The 16848-nt window shown below is 50.3% G+C and overlaps 1 long non-coding RNA gene across 1 annotated transcript in view; it reads left to right on the top strand.

Annotated features, from left to right (window-relative positions):
• The first annotated feature begins 491 nt into the window (after window positions 1-491).
• The window catches only part of LOC146829033 (uncharacterized), a 216147-nt gene continuing 199790 nt past the window's right edge, over window positions 492-16848 (top strand). The window contains exon 1 of the long non-coding RNA XR_014961899.1: window positions 492-686. This is a non-coding gene — a long non-coding RNA (uncharacterized LOC146829033). The remainder of the gene's footprint in view (window positions 687-16848) is intronic.

The following is a 16848-nucleotide window of genomic DNA, read 5'->3' as shown; positions in this document are numbered from 1 at the left end:
GGGCACAAGCAGGCATCCACTTCAGCATGCCTAAGCAAGCGTTTACAATGCAATAGGTCTCGGATTTACGCGAGTTTAAGCTATTGGCATTGTAAACGTCAATGTCTTTTATTCACGTTTTAAAATCCAAAACAAAAATAAAAGGCATTGTTATTTACAATAAAAATAGCTCAAACACGGGTATTAGAAGAATGTTCCTGTCGCAGGGGCGGCTGGTCCATAGGGGCGTCGGGGCAGTGCCCCACTAGTCAGAATCAACAAAGAAAAACTGCTCACAAGCAGCAAGAAATGTAAACAGACGGCAGACTTTGTCTGTTTACATTTCTGGCCTGTGCTGGCAGCTGCTTCACAGCCTCAAGTGCGCATGAGTCATTCAACAATTAACTCAGTGCATGTACGCAGGAGAGCAGCAGGAGTTCAGAACTGGACTCCGACTGCGCATCTGCGAGCAGAGCGCATTTTGTTTCAGCACCCCACCCATTGACATTACATTAGGCATGTGCAGGAGTCTGAAAATAGGGTCGTGCTCGGGCGGTGACGTAGAGTCGCCCCATGCCCTGTCAAATGTCAGGATACCGCCAAGTAGCCGCCCCCGGTCGCATCCAGTCTTATGATTTGCCACTTGCCATGCGAGGACTCGGAGACGTGATGCGACGCGGGACCGGCGGGGGAGATGCCTCATCCTAGTAAGTTTTTTAAAATTTAATTAAACGCCCCCCCCCCCTCTCCCTGCGCGTACCCCTCTTCCCCGTCATGCCAGCTGCGACCGGGCGGCAATCACTGCATACTGTTTCCGACTTGTGCTGCCTTCAGTTCACGCATTAACTCCAAGGAATTCCAACTTTAAATTATGCACTGTATAATAGTGCAGGCGCATAAAAACAAGTGGCCATTCTCCTCAAGTCCATCTCTCTGTATTTGTTGCAGGCACGGTGCACCATTCCCTTAGCACACCAGCAATCATTTCTGGATTTGAGCCGAACTTGTGGCGGTCATTCTAACTGCAAAGTTAAAATAGGTCTTAAATACCTCTACTGTTTGGACAGAGGAGCAGCTGCGGCGCTTGCCTTGAAACCAAGCGGGGGCTTTTTGTGTGTACCTGGCCTAAATGAACAAGAGCTGACAGCCCCTTCTGCGTTTCTTGGTGGCTGTTCATATTCGGCGGTTTCACTATGAGATATTTGTCAAACAGCAAACTTAAAGTCCAGTGGGAGCTGAGATAACCATGATATTAAGAAACGAGAGGACAGACAGTGAAACAGAGGGAGGGTCCGGGATAAAACATTTGGGACAGGATTTAAAGTAAGAATCAACATTCTCGAGAACAGGGGCTGGACAGCCTGGAAATCGACCACACATGCTAGATTATTTATATTGGCAATTTCCCCTCAAGATGGCCCTCGTGCCTTTGAGTACATTGTAGAATACAGGAGGAGGAAGTGAGAACTGAATTTTGTGTGACTTTAGAAAATGTTTTATCATATTATGATGCTTTTTATTTCACTCCACTTAACTCGCCAAAGTGGCCGCTCAAATTCATCCACAATTAATTAGGCCCATCTTAATCCCATGGAATATAAATTCATCGTACAGACTCGTAAAACCACAATTTTAAAAGTAGCAGGGAGTGGGAGGGAACACGAACTATCGACAGGCTTGGAGTGTCTGTTGGGCTTGATAGGATGAGGGGTATAGAGCATTTACATTTCCTACCCAACACTCATAGGTCCATGTAAACATCCAAATAAATAAATGAAGTTCATGCTGCAAAACAATTAATTAAAATGAAAAGCTACCATGGCCAAATACTTTCCAGAAGTATACGGACTGAAGTACATGCAAATGACAGCACTACTGTGAATGAAAGAAATGTGAACAATTATTTATATGCCTACAGTCAAATGTTGCACCTGCTGAATGATCTATTCTGCGACTTATTTCTTCAGTGAGATAGTTACTTGTTCCAACTGTGCCTTTATAGTATAATGTGAGAGGAGTTTTTACCACTTCATTTTCGTGACTTTGCAATAAAAAAAAGGAAAATCCTACGTTTTTAGGACTTCATTTTCGTGACTTTGCAATAAAAAAAAGGAAAATCCAACAGATAGGTTTACTTTATTGGATTGTAATTTCATTAGGTTAGCACTTACTACACCCGACGAGGCATTGAAGCACTTTGTGTGAAATTCTTTATCCCTCTGGTTTGCTTGGGTTTTGAAGCCCCGGCACGAATAACCAGGCAGTGCTTTCATCAAAGACAATGGATCCGACCCAACACAGCTCTCGTGAAGGGCACGGAGGCAGGAGCACTTAGAGGGCACTTAAAACCGAATTACCACATTCCTCGGCCGAGTTAAAGAGCTCTGCTAAAGCATTCAAGCTGGCTTCCAGGTAAGCTCCCTCCTACAATAAAATGTTATACTTGCAGGCATCATCTTTCACACTGTGAAACAGGTTTAGTGCTGTTTGTCCAGTTGCAACACTAGCTGAACGCGCACTCTGTTACACATATTGTTCATCTGCCATGGCCTTCATACGCGGGAGACACTACATGACACATACATACAGAGAAAACAATAGGAAAATAAAATGCAAGCACAGGTAACTTGAAAGCTACAGGCGAACAAAGGGAAAAACAGACAGGGAAAGCATATCGAGGAGTCCTGACCAAAACTTGAAAAACATGATACAGCAGAAAAAACCAAAAGAAAAATAACTAATTTCTGTATACAATGCAAATAATGTATTATGTGATGATTACGTTTCTTGTACAGATGTAAATTAATCTGTCACGCATTACATTGTCAGGTACTCCACAGGAGACTGAGTAATACACCACACAACCAACAGAACGACACGAAAGAGTAACACTCCTATGAATAGAGGCAAAGTACACTGTGCATTTTAAAGAATTGGTAACAATAGGTCTTTGCGACAGCTGCACTGTCAAGCCAGTCCTGAAAACCAACGGGATAGCCAATACATATGCTGTAGCACAGACACATAATCTATGCACATGAGACATAGTTCCCATAAATTCACATATATAGAGAAAGCAACACCAATGCCACCAATCATGAACATACGGGGCAATAGGCCTAAAGACATTTACATATTGTGGAAGGGTTCAATAAGGATGTGCTCTATTAAGCGCTGCTGTTTTGCACTGCATTGCGTACAGTGCTGTACTTTAATGTGCTGTGTACTGTTGTGTTATGTTATATTCTGCTTTGATGCTCACTGCTCTAATCGAGTGCCAAGGGGTTTACCGTATTGAATCGGATGTCCGGATTTGAGCTTTTGTCGTGTGCTATGTTGCACTGTTGTATGCTATAGTTTTCTGTACTGTAATGTGCGGTAGCGTTGTGCACTGTGCTTTCTATACCAGTCTTATGTTTGCTCCACAGTTCTGAGGCTTGCTGGACTGTGCTGTGCTTTGCTACACTATACTTTGTGGTGTTTTAGTTGCTTTGCTGCGCTGCACTATACTGCGCACTATTGATGTATACAGGAATGGCCAGCAGTCTGTGCTTTGCTGTACAGTGTTACACCAATCAGCGGCAGCTCTGTCACGTTTGAGCTCACAGCACTCACAGACTTGGGCGATGGGCTCAGGGCTCTTAATTAGGGAGGAAAATGTCTAAATGTATGGAAGTGCATTTCAGAACCTTTGGACCTTTTGAAGCTTGAATTTGGACTCTAAGCTTCACAAGGAGGTCATTAGCGGGGTTACATGTGGCACTTCAGAAGTATTCCAATCGGAAGATATAGTTAACCCAGTATGAACGTTTCTTAACAGGGTGGTGTCAGTGGGAAGTTAGAGGTTGATTTTATTTTATTTTGGTTGTGATTAGTTTAAAGAGCTCATTTATGAAAGAGAGCTGTTTCTATGACGCTGTTATATAGCAACAGGCCTCAGTCTCCTTGCAGTAGTAAGGGGGAGGTCAACATTTTTGTTTTCACAGTGCGCTTTGGGAATAAAAGGTTCAAACTATGAAAAATAAATAAAAAACAAAATAAAGCAAGTCAGAGTGTTCGCAAAGTGGCTAAATTGATTTTATTCACAGAAACAATAAAAATGTCATGATAACGCTGATGGTTAATGTTTTTCCTAGAGAGAGATCAGAGTTTTGTCTAGTGGAAGTTTTGACTCATGGAAAGGTAGCGCAGAAGGTAATGTGCCTGCTGCAAAGAACATGTACCTGATGCAGATCACAAAATGCACATGATGTTTAGATGTTTAGTTGTTTGTTAAATAAAAAACATCTGTGAGGTACTCAGAAATGCATTGTATCTCGAAATCTGTTATGAAGATCTGTGGTTATACTGAATAAGCAGCTACCTATACTGAATAAGCTACTTATGTTATATGACATTTCTTTATTAATGTAATAACTGCACTTTCACAATGCTTTATTAACCTTCCTGCTTTCTCAAATTTGCTTGAAAATGCACCATTTGTCCACTCTTTATTTCAAAATCCCCCCCCACAGCTCCCCTTAGGTTGTTCGGGCTCGCTCGCTACGCTCACTCGCTACGGTGCAGTATGACAATAATTTTACGGCCACCACTTTCAAATGTCACCAGCCGCCCCTGTTCCTGTGCTAAGTTATCCAGGATGGTATATATATATGCGTAGCAGTGTGCCGCCTGACTGATAGTTTGCTGCTTCTGTCATTGCATCCAGGTATATAATGCAACAAGTAACATTACGCCTACAGTAAGCCAGGACTATTGGCTTTGTCAATAACCGTTATTTGCATAAGATAAAAAAAAGCAACATCTAGGGCTTCGGTGTATAGAATATTGAAAATGCTGCAGTTCTAAAATGATGAGACTGTGAAAGAACTATAACCATCTCTTTGAAGTTACATCGCAGTAAAGGGTGGTTCTGCTGCAGAGGTAAGTTTTTTTCCCCTCTAAGGGTGAGGGCAAAAATGAGAGCCCGACAGGGACCCGTTTCAGCACCTGCTTTTTAGAACGGGGGTGCTGAGCACCGGCAGGACCTGGCCCACATACAGCCCCGGGTATTTTGAAGAATCAGGACAGCACCTGGTGCTTCAAGATGCGGCTTCGAAGCACATGGGTGTAGGGTCGGCCAGTTTAGAGGCTACGAGGTATGGCATGTTGTGTTTCCCTTCTTTTAGCACAGCTCCTCCGTCTCCTGCTATGACTACTCTTCAGTTCTCACATCACCCGAGCAGGGCCGCACTACATTGTTAATCGGTGACCTAGCACATATATCGGTGACTCGCGCTCCAGGCCACATGAAATTGCCGGGGTAACGGTATTATCCTGTGGCCCCATGGGTCAGTCAGTGGCAAGATCCCACGACCCCGCGGGGCAATAGGGAGGACCAGGCTGGGCCAGAGAGGCGTGATGGGGAACTGTGTGTCTTCCTGGCGTGGTCGGGAACTGTATGTCTTCATGGCGTGATGGGGAACTGTGTGTCTTCCTGGCGTGGTGGGGAACTGTGTGTCTTCATGGCGTGATGGGGAACTGTGTGTCTTACTTTTATTTGTGAACCAGCTATCAGGTCTCTGCATCTTGAAACGGTGGGAGCGATGGAAAAGAGTCAGTCACAGCCTTTGAAATGACACCTTGTCCAGAATCGGAAGTTATGCAGATTTCGTGTTACTCTCGAGCCAACCAGACATGTGTAAGGCTCGTGCCTTCTCAAAAGTCATAGGACGTATCCGGCTTTTTCTTAGAAGTGGGAGGGTCACTGAAAGCTCTAGCTAGGTGCCTGTCTCTGGCTCAGCTTGAGGCCAATAGGGCAGAGCTTCCATATGGCTGGCCAGATCCACGCTCTATCCTCGAGCCCCCAGAAATGTAAAAACATCACACACCTTGGATATTAAAAAGGTACCCATTTGGTGGCTGAATGGCATAATGTGAAACACTGCAGAAACGGTTTGCAAATGGAATCCGTTTAGTGCTTCTTGTTTGGGCGCTGCTTCTGTCTCCACCTACCGAAGCAAGAGAGGCAAACGAACCACAGCCGCGCTTCATCTCGTCCTGCTTCACTGCTTGTGCTGTCTCTGCCTCTCTTTGTCTCGCATGCGCACAATGTAAGGCATCGCGCGCATGCGAGACAAAGAGTGTGAAATCGCCCACCAATGAGACGGCAAACAAGCACTGAAAATGCAATAGGGCTCAAATTTACGCGAGCCCTATTGCATTTTACACAGAAGTGCGGGGGTATAAGAAGGCACAAACGGGAGGAGGTGGAGGGGTGGTAGTGGTGTAATAAGTGAAAGACTACAGGAGGGAATGATGAGAGGCACAGGAACAAAACAGTTTTTCTAGTAAAGGGGCTGATAGCCTCGTAAGGATAAAAATGAAGACATGACCGCCAGGAGGCGGGATTGAGAAGCCAAGCACCAATGAGAATGCAGGAATTTTGTTTCAAGCCAATAAAAGATAAGGCTGGCAAGCGTGTGATGAGTCGATGCTTGTGCGTATGCTTGCACACGTGAGGCTGCAGGAGTGTACGGATGGCGAATTTCACGATCGCCAGGCAACCCAAGATCTTTTAATTTTTCTGCTGCCCGGGGGTCAGACACCACAGCCGGGAGCCCTGACGTCAGCCTGAATGAGGGAGAAAGGCGGGGAGGGGGCAGTAAGTAGGGAACCCGGTTCGAATCTCACATCGGCTCACCATCTTGAAATCCTGGGCAAATTATTTAATATCCCAATGCCTAAAAATACACAAAAATGAATGTGTTCTTGTGTCATGCAAGCAAGTAGTGCTGATATAAATTTTGCATTCCTCCAGGTCGAGTTTGCGCTACATAGCCTAGCCCTTCCTTTATTTATTTCACCAATGAAATTTATTTTGACAGAATGAGGCTTGGAACGCACTTCTCCTCCCGTGTGACGTGTCTGACAGCTAGCTATAAGAGTATGCACTGCGCGTCTATCGCTTTCTGCTTCTGTCATTGTATCCAGATATATGATAGAACAAGTGACATTACACCTCCAACAAAACCAGGTATGACGCTCGAGGGATATTGGAATAAATAGATTTTCAGCAACTTGGACGTAGAGTGTACTTAGAGAAAGGCAAATTGAACCCTCTTTAATTAGGGCTGAAAAACAATCCTGGGTTTACCGGAAATTTTGAATCGAGTGTTTTTGGTGTTCACAAAGAGTGTGCTACTTCCTGTTTTGGTGTAAGCCGCTCCTCGAGAATTATTACTTTCAAATTAGTTGACTTTCACTATACTGGCCTGCGCACAAGAAAGTAATGCGCATCACTGCTATGTGTGATGGCTGCCTTTCATTGAGAAAAACCTCACAAAAAGAGATGCTGCCTTGGGATTATTGCATTGTTCTAATCATTCGTTGTAAGTTATTGTAGCTGAAAATTGGGTGTTCGCTCTGCGACTGCCTTCTTCCTGAATTTGCGGCGAGATCCTTTTATGTCGCTGTTTGGTATGAATTGATTGTCCTGGGGAAGATTAGCTTGTGGTGAGAGGTTTGCTCGCTAGGTTGAATGTGGCTGTAGACAGGGTATTTATTATTCTTATTGTTTTAATCTTTGCGAGGTGTCATTTACATTTCGAGTTTTTGTGAGATTAACTGTTCCATATTACCTCTAGAGGGACAGTGTTCGTGTTAGACAGCTGTGGCAATAAAAGAATGTTTCTCACTCATACGTTTATCTTTCAATTAACTTATTAATAAGAGAAATTGCGGTGGCTGCCTTGGTTTAAAAAGCACTGGAGATTTTCATCTGCGAACTCCCTTTTATTGTTTAGGTAAAAGAGGTGCCACTCTCATGTAAGTTTTGGCATTCTGCTATTTTAGGATGCATTTTAGCAGTGGTCTTTTGAATTTCTTCTTGCATTTTTACCTCTGCTAAATTTTAAGGCTAATTAATTCCAGGCCAGGGTAGGCAAATTGCAGTCTTCTACCAAAGTACCTCAAAGACAAGCAGAATTAAATTACCTATGCAAAGAGTGTACCATGTGGCAGACCTAGTTTACAAAGGAAGAAACGTGTATGGAGGGAATTAACACTCAGTGAAGCTACTGGTTTATCTGTGACGAATGTATAAAAGCTAATAGCGAATGAGGTGAATGAAGTGAGGCATAAAGACAAGCAAGGAAAAGTCCTTAAGCATCACTTGGCTTGTGTCCATATGCAGGAGGAAGTATTTCCCCAGTTGTGGGGCAGCAGTGCAGCAAGTTGCCATTGTTTGTTAAAATGCTTTGTGCTACTCGTAGATTGTTGAAGTATACTGCAAATTGCTACAAAGCGTGTGAGGAGGTACACTCACAGTTTTTTTAATTATGATTCAGATGACTCACAAAAATCTCTCTCTTCAATAGCCTGGGAAGTTCTATAATGAGTAATGGCATGCCAAATGGTATTTCCTGTAGGCGATTTCCATGATTTGTTGGAAGGTGAGTCTGCTTTAAATTTTGCTCCTTTTTTTTTCTTCTTTCCTCGTTCTATTGGCCTGCACAAAACCTCTGCAATCTGAGAGAGGTGGTCTTTGCGGGGGGCAATAAAGCACTGCAAAACTGTATCACCACTATGATAGCAAGGCTTCAATATAAAGTAGATACCAGAAAACATTTAAAATAAATCTTAAATTCAAGTTCTGGGCTCTGGTTTCCTCTAGGGGTGGATATTTTCTGTTGAGCGATCTTATTTTTCAGGTCGAGCATTGGAGACCTCTTGTATATACTTCTTTAGTATATACTTATTGTATACTTATGTGTGTATGTACTTTGGGTGTCTGGAGATCAACCCTAGGACTTGTCTGCTTCCGCTTAGGGACTTCTTTTCTGTTCAACTGCCTCTATTTAACTGTTTTGATAGAAAACAACCAGCAGAGGTCAGTAAAATATCAATCACTTTAGCATTCTCTCCATTCCAGTCCATAGAACTTATCTCCCCTGAGCACCTGTAGAAAATAATATTTTTTTCACATTTTGTATTTTCAGTGATATGACCACCAAAGGCCCTGATCTTATTTTAAAAACAGAGCTTTGGACTATACCATTTCCCTCTAAAAGGCATATTTCTCTCCATGTGTTCCCATACCTGGTGTGTCACGCAGTTTGGTGCTTACTTTCCCTCCATGTTAGAGAACAGTAGATGTTTCAGCACCCAGGCTAATGTGCTGCATAGCTATATACATATAAGGTCCCAACGGCGAGACCAATTGCATTGCAAATGCTTGTTTTAGTAACTGCCGGTGAAAGAAAAGAGTTGACTTTTTTGAAAAAGTCACACAGAAGGTACACAGCTTCTGAAATCGATGTGGCAATGAATGACTTTTCAGCCACCCGAATCGACACATGATATTTTTTAAGAGCAGCTTGATAGATCGCTTTTGCCCCTTCATCATAATTCGATCTTCATTGCCTTTCCAATTTTTTTAAGTAGAGATTTATCCACTTTAAGGGACTCGAAGAACCATGGTGCACAGGGCTTAAGCCTCTTTGAGGAGTGCTCTTTCAATAGTGCAAGGGTGTCAATAGCCTTCGTGAGCCAACCATTAAAATAGGACACATCCTACTCTAGATCCCCAGTCCTCTGACAACTAAAGCACTAAAGAGACTCCAGAAATGGAAGGCCTAGACAACTTTTTAGAAGACTTTGAGGTTTAAGGGGAGTCAGTGTACAATAATAAAAGGGATCAGAACATGTTCCACACAACTAAGATTCAAAACTGATTGTGTTACCCAAAATCAGGTCCAATGTATGACCAGCATTGTGGGTGGGCACTTTTATTAGTTGCTAAAGATTAAAGGATTCCATAGAGCTAAGGAATTGCTGGGCCAGTTTGTTTTTAAGGTCATCCACATGGAGGTTCAGGTCACTTAATACTATGCAATTGGCATGAAGTGGGTAAAGTTGACCTAGTGTGTCTGTCAGGAGCTGTAGAGAGGCAGCTGTAAAGTCAGGAGGTCAATAAATAAGAGTGTCAGAAACAGCAAAAGTAGGGGTAGAACATTAGAAAACAACATAGCCTCAATGTTATTAATGTTAGTTAGTTTAACCACAGAGCAAGAATATGTAGTCCAATGTATAATAGCCACCCTGCCCCCATTTTTGTCTGTTCCGTCAAAGTGTTTAATCAAATAATCCTAGAGAAGGGCCAGGGCAATGTCAGTAGCTAAACTACCTTTAAACCACGTCTCGGTGAGAAAAAGTAGATCCCATTTGTTGTCAACTAAAAGATTAAAAGTATCATGGGCATGCTTAGGCAGTGAGTGACAGTTTAAAAGACTTGCCATAAATTTGGCACCCGGGGGAAAGGTAGAAGAGCCTGCTACATCAGGAGGAGAGAGATCCTGGTCCATGATCAGTCGGGAACTTTAAAGATTAGGGGCTTCAGTAAATTTGCCACACCTAGGACATTTGCATTCACTGCATGATTCTTTATTGCAATCTGGGAGTTGGAGTCTTGACTATTCCATTATATAAATAGTCTGCAAGTTACAGATTGGAAAATGTTGGACCCGGCCTCGTGGCGTGGTCCTAACCCTCTTGGATTGTGCTCGTTCCCCCGCACCGGCCTACACGGGCCGCCCTTTCAGGCCGCCAGGGACCCCTCCTCCCTTCGAGGCCCCCCTTTGGATTATACCTGTTTTCCTACGCCCGCCTCAGCGGCCCCCTTTTCCAGGCCGCACAGGGACCCCTCATCCCTTCGGGGTCCCCCCATGCTTGCTCCACGCACCAGCCCACGCAGCCCGGCTCCCTCCGGCCTCAGCCCCAGCGAAGCCCCGACATCGAGGCACCAAGATCGGGCCAGGGGGCACCGCATGGCCACTTCACCACTCCCGGAGGAGGAGAGTTTCGATGGGACCCCCCACCGTCCCTCAACACCTAGGTGCGATCGTCCTCCGGCCTCCCCGGGCCTGGCACCTCTCCCGCTGGGCGTCTGGCCTCTCCCAGCCCGGCCTCTCCGCCCCCCAGGCGCAAGGGTCCGGACATCAAAGGGCTCCAGACCTATATCTGGGGCAACACCGCAATGGGACAGTAGTTGTATCCCAGAGTCAAGAGCCCTGCTGATGGAATCGCGGCTGACCCTACGGAGAAGAACTCTTGCTGACACTACCACGAGCCCTGCTGACTGCGTCGCGGCTCCACCTTATTGAGACAAGGAACCTCACGGAACATCGGAGCCCTGCTGACGCTGTCGCGGCCCAACCTCGCTGAAACCTCCACCAGAGCCCTGCTGACGTCATCGCGGCTCGAGCTGAACTGAACCACCTTAAGAGCCCTGCTGACCTAGTCGCGGCTCAAGCTCCACAAAATGATCGCCAGAGCCCTGCTGACGCCGTCACGGCTCGACCACTCCGAGACCCGGAGTCCCTCCAGCTTGAGGATCAAGAACTGGGCCCAAGGTACCCTCGTACCCAGCTGCTACTAAAGACTGTCCCGCTACCCCGTCCCTACCAAAGACTTTGAGACTCTTGCGGATTCCTCGATCCCCCCTTGTATATATCGATAACCGTAACTTCCTAAATGCTGATAAAGAATTGCTCGTCTTGATAAACATCCTCGAGTCCTGTGTGGTGGTGTTACTGTGCTAGTACGGAATAGGAGAAGGACCTCTCCTAGGAGGCTTCTCAGCAGCGCTCGGCTACTTCGTGCAGTGTGGGGGCCCCTCTGGGTGGTCTCTCTGACTCCCCCGAGGTCCGCCTTCCAACATTTGGTGGCCAGCGACGGGATCCGAGCCGAACGCAGATCGTACAAGCAAGTAACCCACTCGCTATCCATCCAGACGAACAGAGACCATGAGCAACCAGGAAACCACCGCGACCATGGAGTTCTAACCAGAACGATTGGAAGATTACACACACAAAGAGTTAAAGCAGTTCTGCAAGGACAAGGGCATTGCAACCACCGGCCTAGGTACCAAGGAGGAGATGCAGAAAGCCCTGAGAACCTGGATAGAGTCCGAGGCGGGCCCCTCCCAGAGTGGAGGTACCCTGCCGCTAAATGCAGCCACATCACCAGCACCGACCCCAGCGAACGGAGGGAGAAACAGCCTAGAAACCGGCATCTCCACGGAGGAAATACGAGAGCGGGAGAAGGTCCGGACCCATGAGCTAGAGCTCGCACGACTTCGGCTGGACGGCGAAATCCTGCTGGCCGAAAAGAAATTGGCCATAGAACAGCTACGGCTACAGGAGGAGATAGAGGAGAAGAAGCGGCATCGGGAACTGGAGGAAAAAAGGCTGACCCTCGAACACGAGCGGGGCCTCAAAGAACTCGAACTCAAGGCCCAGAAGGGGGAGACCGGCACCCCCAGCAATAGAGACGCTCTGCTGCCCACCGAAGCCAAGGTCCATATTCCCAAGGATGTGGTCAAGGAGTACTATAAAAACGACAACATCCAGCAGTGGTTCAAGGCGTACGAGGTGGCCATGACCTCCCATCGGGTACCCCGGAAGGATTGGGGTGCCGGCCTATTGGGGCGGTTCCTTAGCGAGGGCCGAGACACCCTGCTCCAGCTCCCGGAAGAGGTGATGACCTCGTACGACCATATGAAGGAGGCCCTGCTCACCCGCTACGGACTAAACGCGGAAATGTACCGCCAGCGTTTCAGAGACTGCAAGAAAATCCCCGGTACCACGTGGGTAGAGTATGTTGACTTCTTCAGCAGGGCCCTAGAAGGTTGGATCAAGGGTAGCAAGGTCACCACCTACAGGCAGCTGGTCGACCTCATTATTTGGGAACACCTCTCCAACAACTGCTTTGTGGAGCTAAGACAACACCTCCTCGACAGCAAGCTGACCGAGCCGCGGAAGCTCGCCGTCGAGGCCAATCGATGGGTCAACACCCGGGTCCCCCGGAACCCAATGGGGGAGTACCAGCGAAACCCCACCGGACCCCCCCCGCCAGCGCGGCGGAGGAGGAGGGTCGAACCGGAATCGGGACATCCCAGCCGGGCCGCCCCGGAGTCCGCCTCGGGGGCCGCCTCAGCAACACCCCTCCCCGAGCCTAGCCCGAAGAGGGACGACGCCAGCCAAAACCGGCCCCCGGCCCCCGATAACCTGCTACGGCTGCCAACAAACAGAACACTATGCCAGCGACCCTGCCTGCCCCATGAACCGATGAGGTGGGACCAGCGGGCCCCCGCCCCGACAACTGGCGGCTGCCGCCCTGGGAGAAGGGGAGGAAGAGGACGAACCCCTCGACGGGGGGTTCACTGAGTGGGAGCCGGCGGCCATGTCCCTGGTCTGCCTGGGCAGCCGAGAAATGGTGCCCCGAACACCCATCCCGAGCAACACCCAGAAGTACCAACAGTGGGTCACTATCAATGGACGACGGGCCGAAGCCCTCCGTGACACCGGAGCCAGTGTCGCCGCTGTCCGCTGCCACCTGGTGACCCCCGAACAGATCCTGCCAAATGTGCTATGCCCCGTCCAGACGGCCGACAACAGCGAAAGCATGTGCCAGATGGCCCAGATCCCCTTCGAATGGGGAGCGGTGACGGGCATGCTGAAGGTGACTGTCCGCGAAGACGCTCCAGTGGACTGCCTCCTGGGGAACGACCTAGAGAGTTCCCCCTGGGCTCAAGTGGAGCGGCGAGAGCATCTCTGAATGTTGGGACTACCTGAATGGGCCTGCGCCACCACCCGGTCCATGGCCGCCCAGGCCCCCCGCTCGTCCATGACAGCCGACACCATCGAGCCCGAGGGGCCCGTGCCACCACCTGCCTCCAGCAAGGAAGAAGCTGACACCGATGCCAGATCCAGGGTGCCCCCCCCGGACGAGATCGCCTCTCTCGGCACACTCCCGGAGCTTGCCCAATGGCGCCACGACGGGGGTCCCACCAGAGAACAGTTCTTGCAGGAACAGAAGACCTGCCCCTCCCTTGAAGGAGTCCGGCAGCAAGCGGCCTCGCAGGCCAACGGTGACCAGACCGGAACCCACGGGTCTATTGGGCCGAAGGACTACTGTACAGCGAGCAGAAGATTGCAGAACTGGGGGCCAGTCGCGTGCTGGTGGTCCCCCTCCGATTCCGGGAGTTCCTCCTTAACCTGGCACAAGATGTGCCCCTCGCCGGGCACCTGGGGCAGGACAAAACCTACAGCCGCCTGGTGACCCACTTCTACTGGCCCCGGATGCGGAGGGACGTGGACAACCACTGCCGGTCCTGCCAGACCTGCCAAGCCAGCGGCAAGACGGGGGGACGGGTCAAAGCCCCTCTCCAGCCCTTCCCAGCAGTCAACACCCCATTCGAACGGGTCGGAATAGACATCGTAGGGCCCCTGGACCCCCGGACCGCCCTGGGCCACCGCTTCATTCTGGTCCTCGTAGACCACGCAACCAGGTACCCTGAGGCCATCCCGCTTCGAACTGTGACAGCCCCCGTAGTGGGCCGGGCCTTAATGGGGATCTTCTCGAGAGTGGGGTTCCCCCGAGAAGTGGTGAGCGACCGAGGTACGAACTTCATCTCTAAATACATGCGGTCCCTGTGGCAGCAGTGCGGGGTCACGTACAAGTTCACCACCCCATACCACCCTCAGAGGAACGGACTGGTCGAGCGGTTCAACAGAACCTTAAAAGGCATGATCAAGGGCCTGGAAGAACCCCTACGGCGGAGATGGGATGTCCTGCTGCCGTGCCTCCTGTTTGCCTATCGGGAGGTCCCGCAGAAGTCCCTGGGGTTCAGCCCTTTCGAATTGTTGTACGGGCATCCAGTCCGAGGACCCCTCAGCCTGGTCAAGGAGGGCTGGGAGACGAAGCCCCGAGATGCCCCTCCCGACGTCTACAGATACCTTCTGACCCTACGAAACCAGACACGAAGGTTTCGAGCCCTGGCCGAAGCCAACCTCGAGGCCAGCCAAGAGGACATGAAAAGATGGTACGATCAAAACGCCTCTACCATCAAGTTTGAGCCGGGCCAGCAAGTCTGGGTCATGTCACCAGTTGACCCCTGCGCCCTCCAGGACAAATGGACCGGGCCCTTCAAGGTGGTGGAGAAGAAGAGCCCTGTCACCTACCTGATCGACATGGAGTCTCCCCGGAACCCCCTCCGGGTTCTACACGCTAACCGGCTCAAACCCCACTTTGCCCGGACCGAACTAAGCCTACTGCTAGCGACCGATGACGGGGGCGAAGGCGACTCCGAGCCCCTACCCGACCTCCTGCGGACCAGCGACCACGACGGGACCATCAAAGGCGTCCAACTCGCCTCCTCCCTGACCCCGGAACAGCACCACGACTGTCAGCAACTGTTGCAGCCCTTTGCGGCCCTCTTCTCCCTCACTCCGGGGGTGACTCCATGGTGTGTCCACGACGTCGACACTGGGAACAGTCCCCCCGTGCGACACAGAGCCTACAGAGTACCCGACCGGGTGCGGGCCTGCATCCAGGCTGAGGTGGCGAAGATGCTGGCCCTCGGGGTCATCGAGCCCTCCGACAGCCCGTGGGCCAGTCCCGTCGTCCTGGTGCCAAAGGCCGTCGCCCCAGGCACCCCCCCGGAGCTACGATTTTGTGTGGACTACCGGGCCATGAACGCTGTTACCAAGACCGATGCTCATCCTCTTCCCCGGCCCGACGAGCTCATCGACCGCTTAGGGGCAGCCCGCTACCTGAGCACTTTTGACCTCACCGCCGGGTACTGGCAGATCCAGCTCACCCCCGGTGCCCAAGAGAGATCCGCTTTCTCCACCCCTGATGGGCACTACCACTTTCGGGTGATGCCCTTCGGCATGAAGAACGCCCCGGCCACCTTCCAGAGACTAGTGAACAAGGTCCTGGCCGGGCTAGAGGCCTTCAGCGCGGCTTATTTAGATGACATTGCTGTATACAGCAGCCACTGGGCTGAGCACCTGGGGCACCTCAAAGCAGTCCTGGCCGCCCTCCAAAGGGCCGGGCTCACGATCAGGGCCAGCAAATGCCAGATAGGCCAAGGATCGGTGACCTATCTGGGCCATCAAGTAGGAAGCGGTCAGGTGGCTCCCCTCTAACCGAAAGTTGATGCCATCCAGGCGTGGGAACCCCCCACCACCCAGACAGCTGTCCGGGCCTTCCTGGGCCTCACCGGGTACTACCGGCGATTCATCAGAGACTATGGGAGCATTTTCGGCCCCCTCACAGAGCTCACGTCAAAAAAGCAGCCCAAGAAGGTACACTGGACCCCCCGCTGCCAGACAGCCTTCGAGACTCTCAAAACGGCGATGTGCACTGCCCCTGTGCTTCAGGCCACTGACTACAGCAAGGAGTTCGTGGTGCAGACGGACGCCTCCGAATATGGAATTGGGGCCGTCCTGTCCCAGGTAGATTCGGAGGGACGCGACAGACCCGTGGCCTTCATCAGCCGACGGCTGCTGCCCCGGGAGCAGCGGTGGAGCACCATCGAGCGGGAGGCCTTCGCTGTAGTGTGGGCCCTCAAAAAGCTCCGGCCTTATCTCTTCGGCACCCACTTCCGGGTCCAGACTGACCACCGGCCCTTGCGGTGGTTAATGCAAATGAGGGGCGAGAACCCCAAGCTGCTGCGATGGTCCATCTCGCTGCAAGGGATGGACTTCTCTGTTGAACACCGGCCCGGCAATGACCACGCCAACGCCGACGGCCTGTCCCACTTCTTCCGCCTCGACGAGGAGAACCCCCAAGGAAATGGGTGACTCTCCCTGCCTTCGGCTGGGGGGACGCCTGTTGGACCCGGCCTCGTGGCGTGGTCCTAACCCTCTTGGATTGTGCTCGTCCCCCCGCACCGGCCTACACAGGCCGCCCTTTCAGGCCGCCAGGGACCCCTCCTCCCTTCGAGGCCCCCCTTTGGATTATACCTGTTTTCCTACGCCCGCCTCAGCGGCCCCCTTTTCCAGGCCGCACAGGGACCCCTCATCCCTTCGGGGTCCCCCCCAT

This window comes from Triturus cristatus, chromosome 5_2 (genome assembly GCF_964204655.1).
Source record: "Triturus cristatus chromosome 5_2, aTriCri1.1, whole genome shotgun sequence".
In the NCBI taxonomy this organism is placed as follows: Eukaryota; Metazoa; Chordata; class Amphibia; order Caudata; family Salamandridae; genus Triturus; species Triturus cristatus.
The sequence above is the reverse complement of the archived record's forward strand: the minus strand, read 5'-3'. Positions and strand labels throughout refer to the sequence as shown.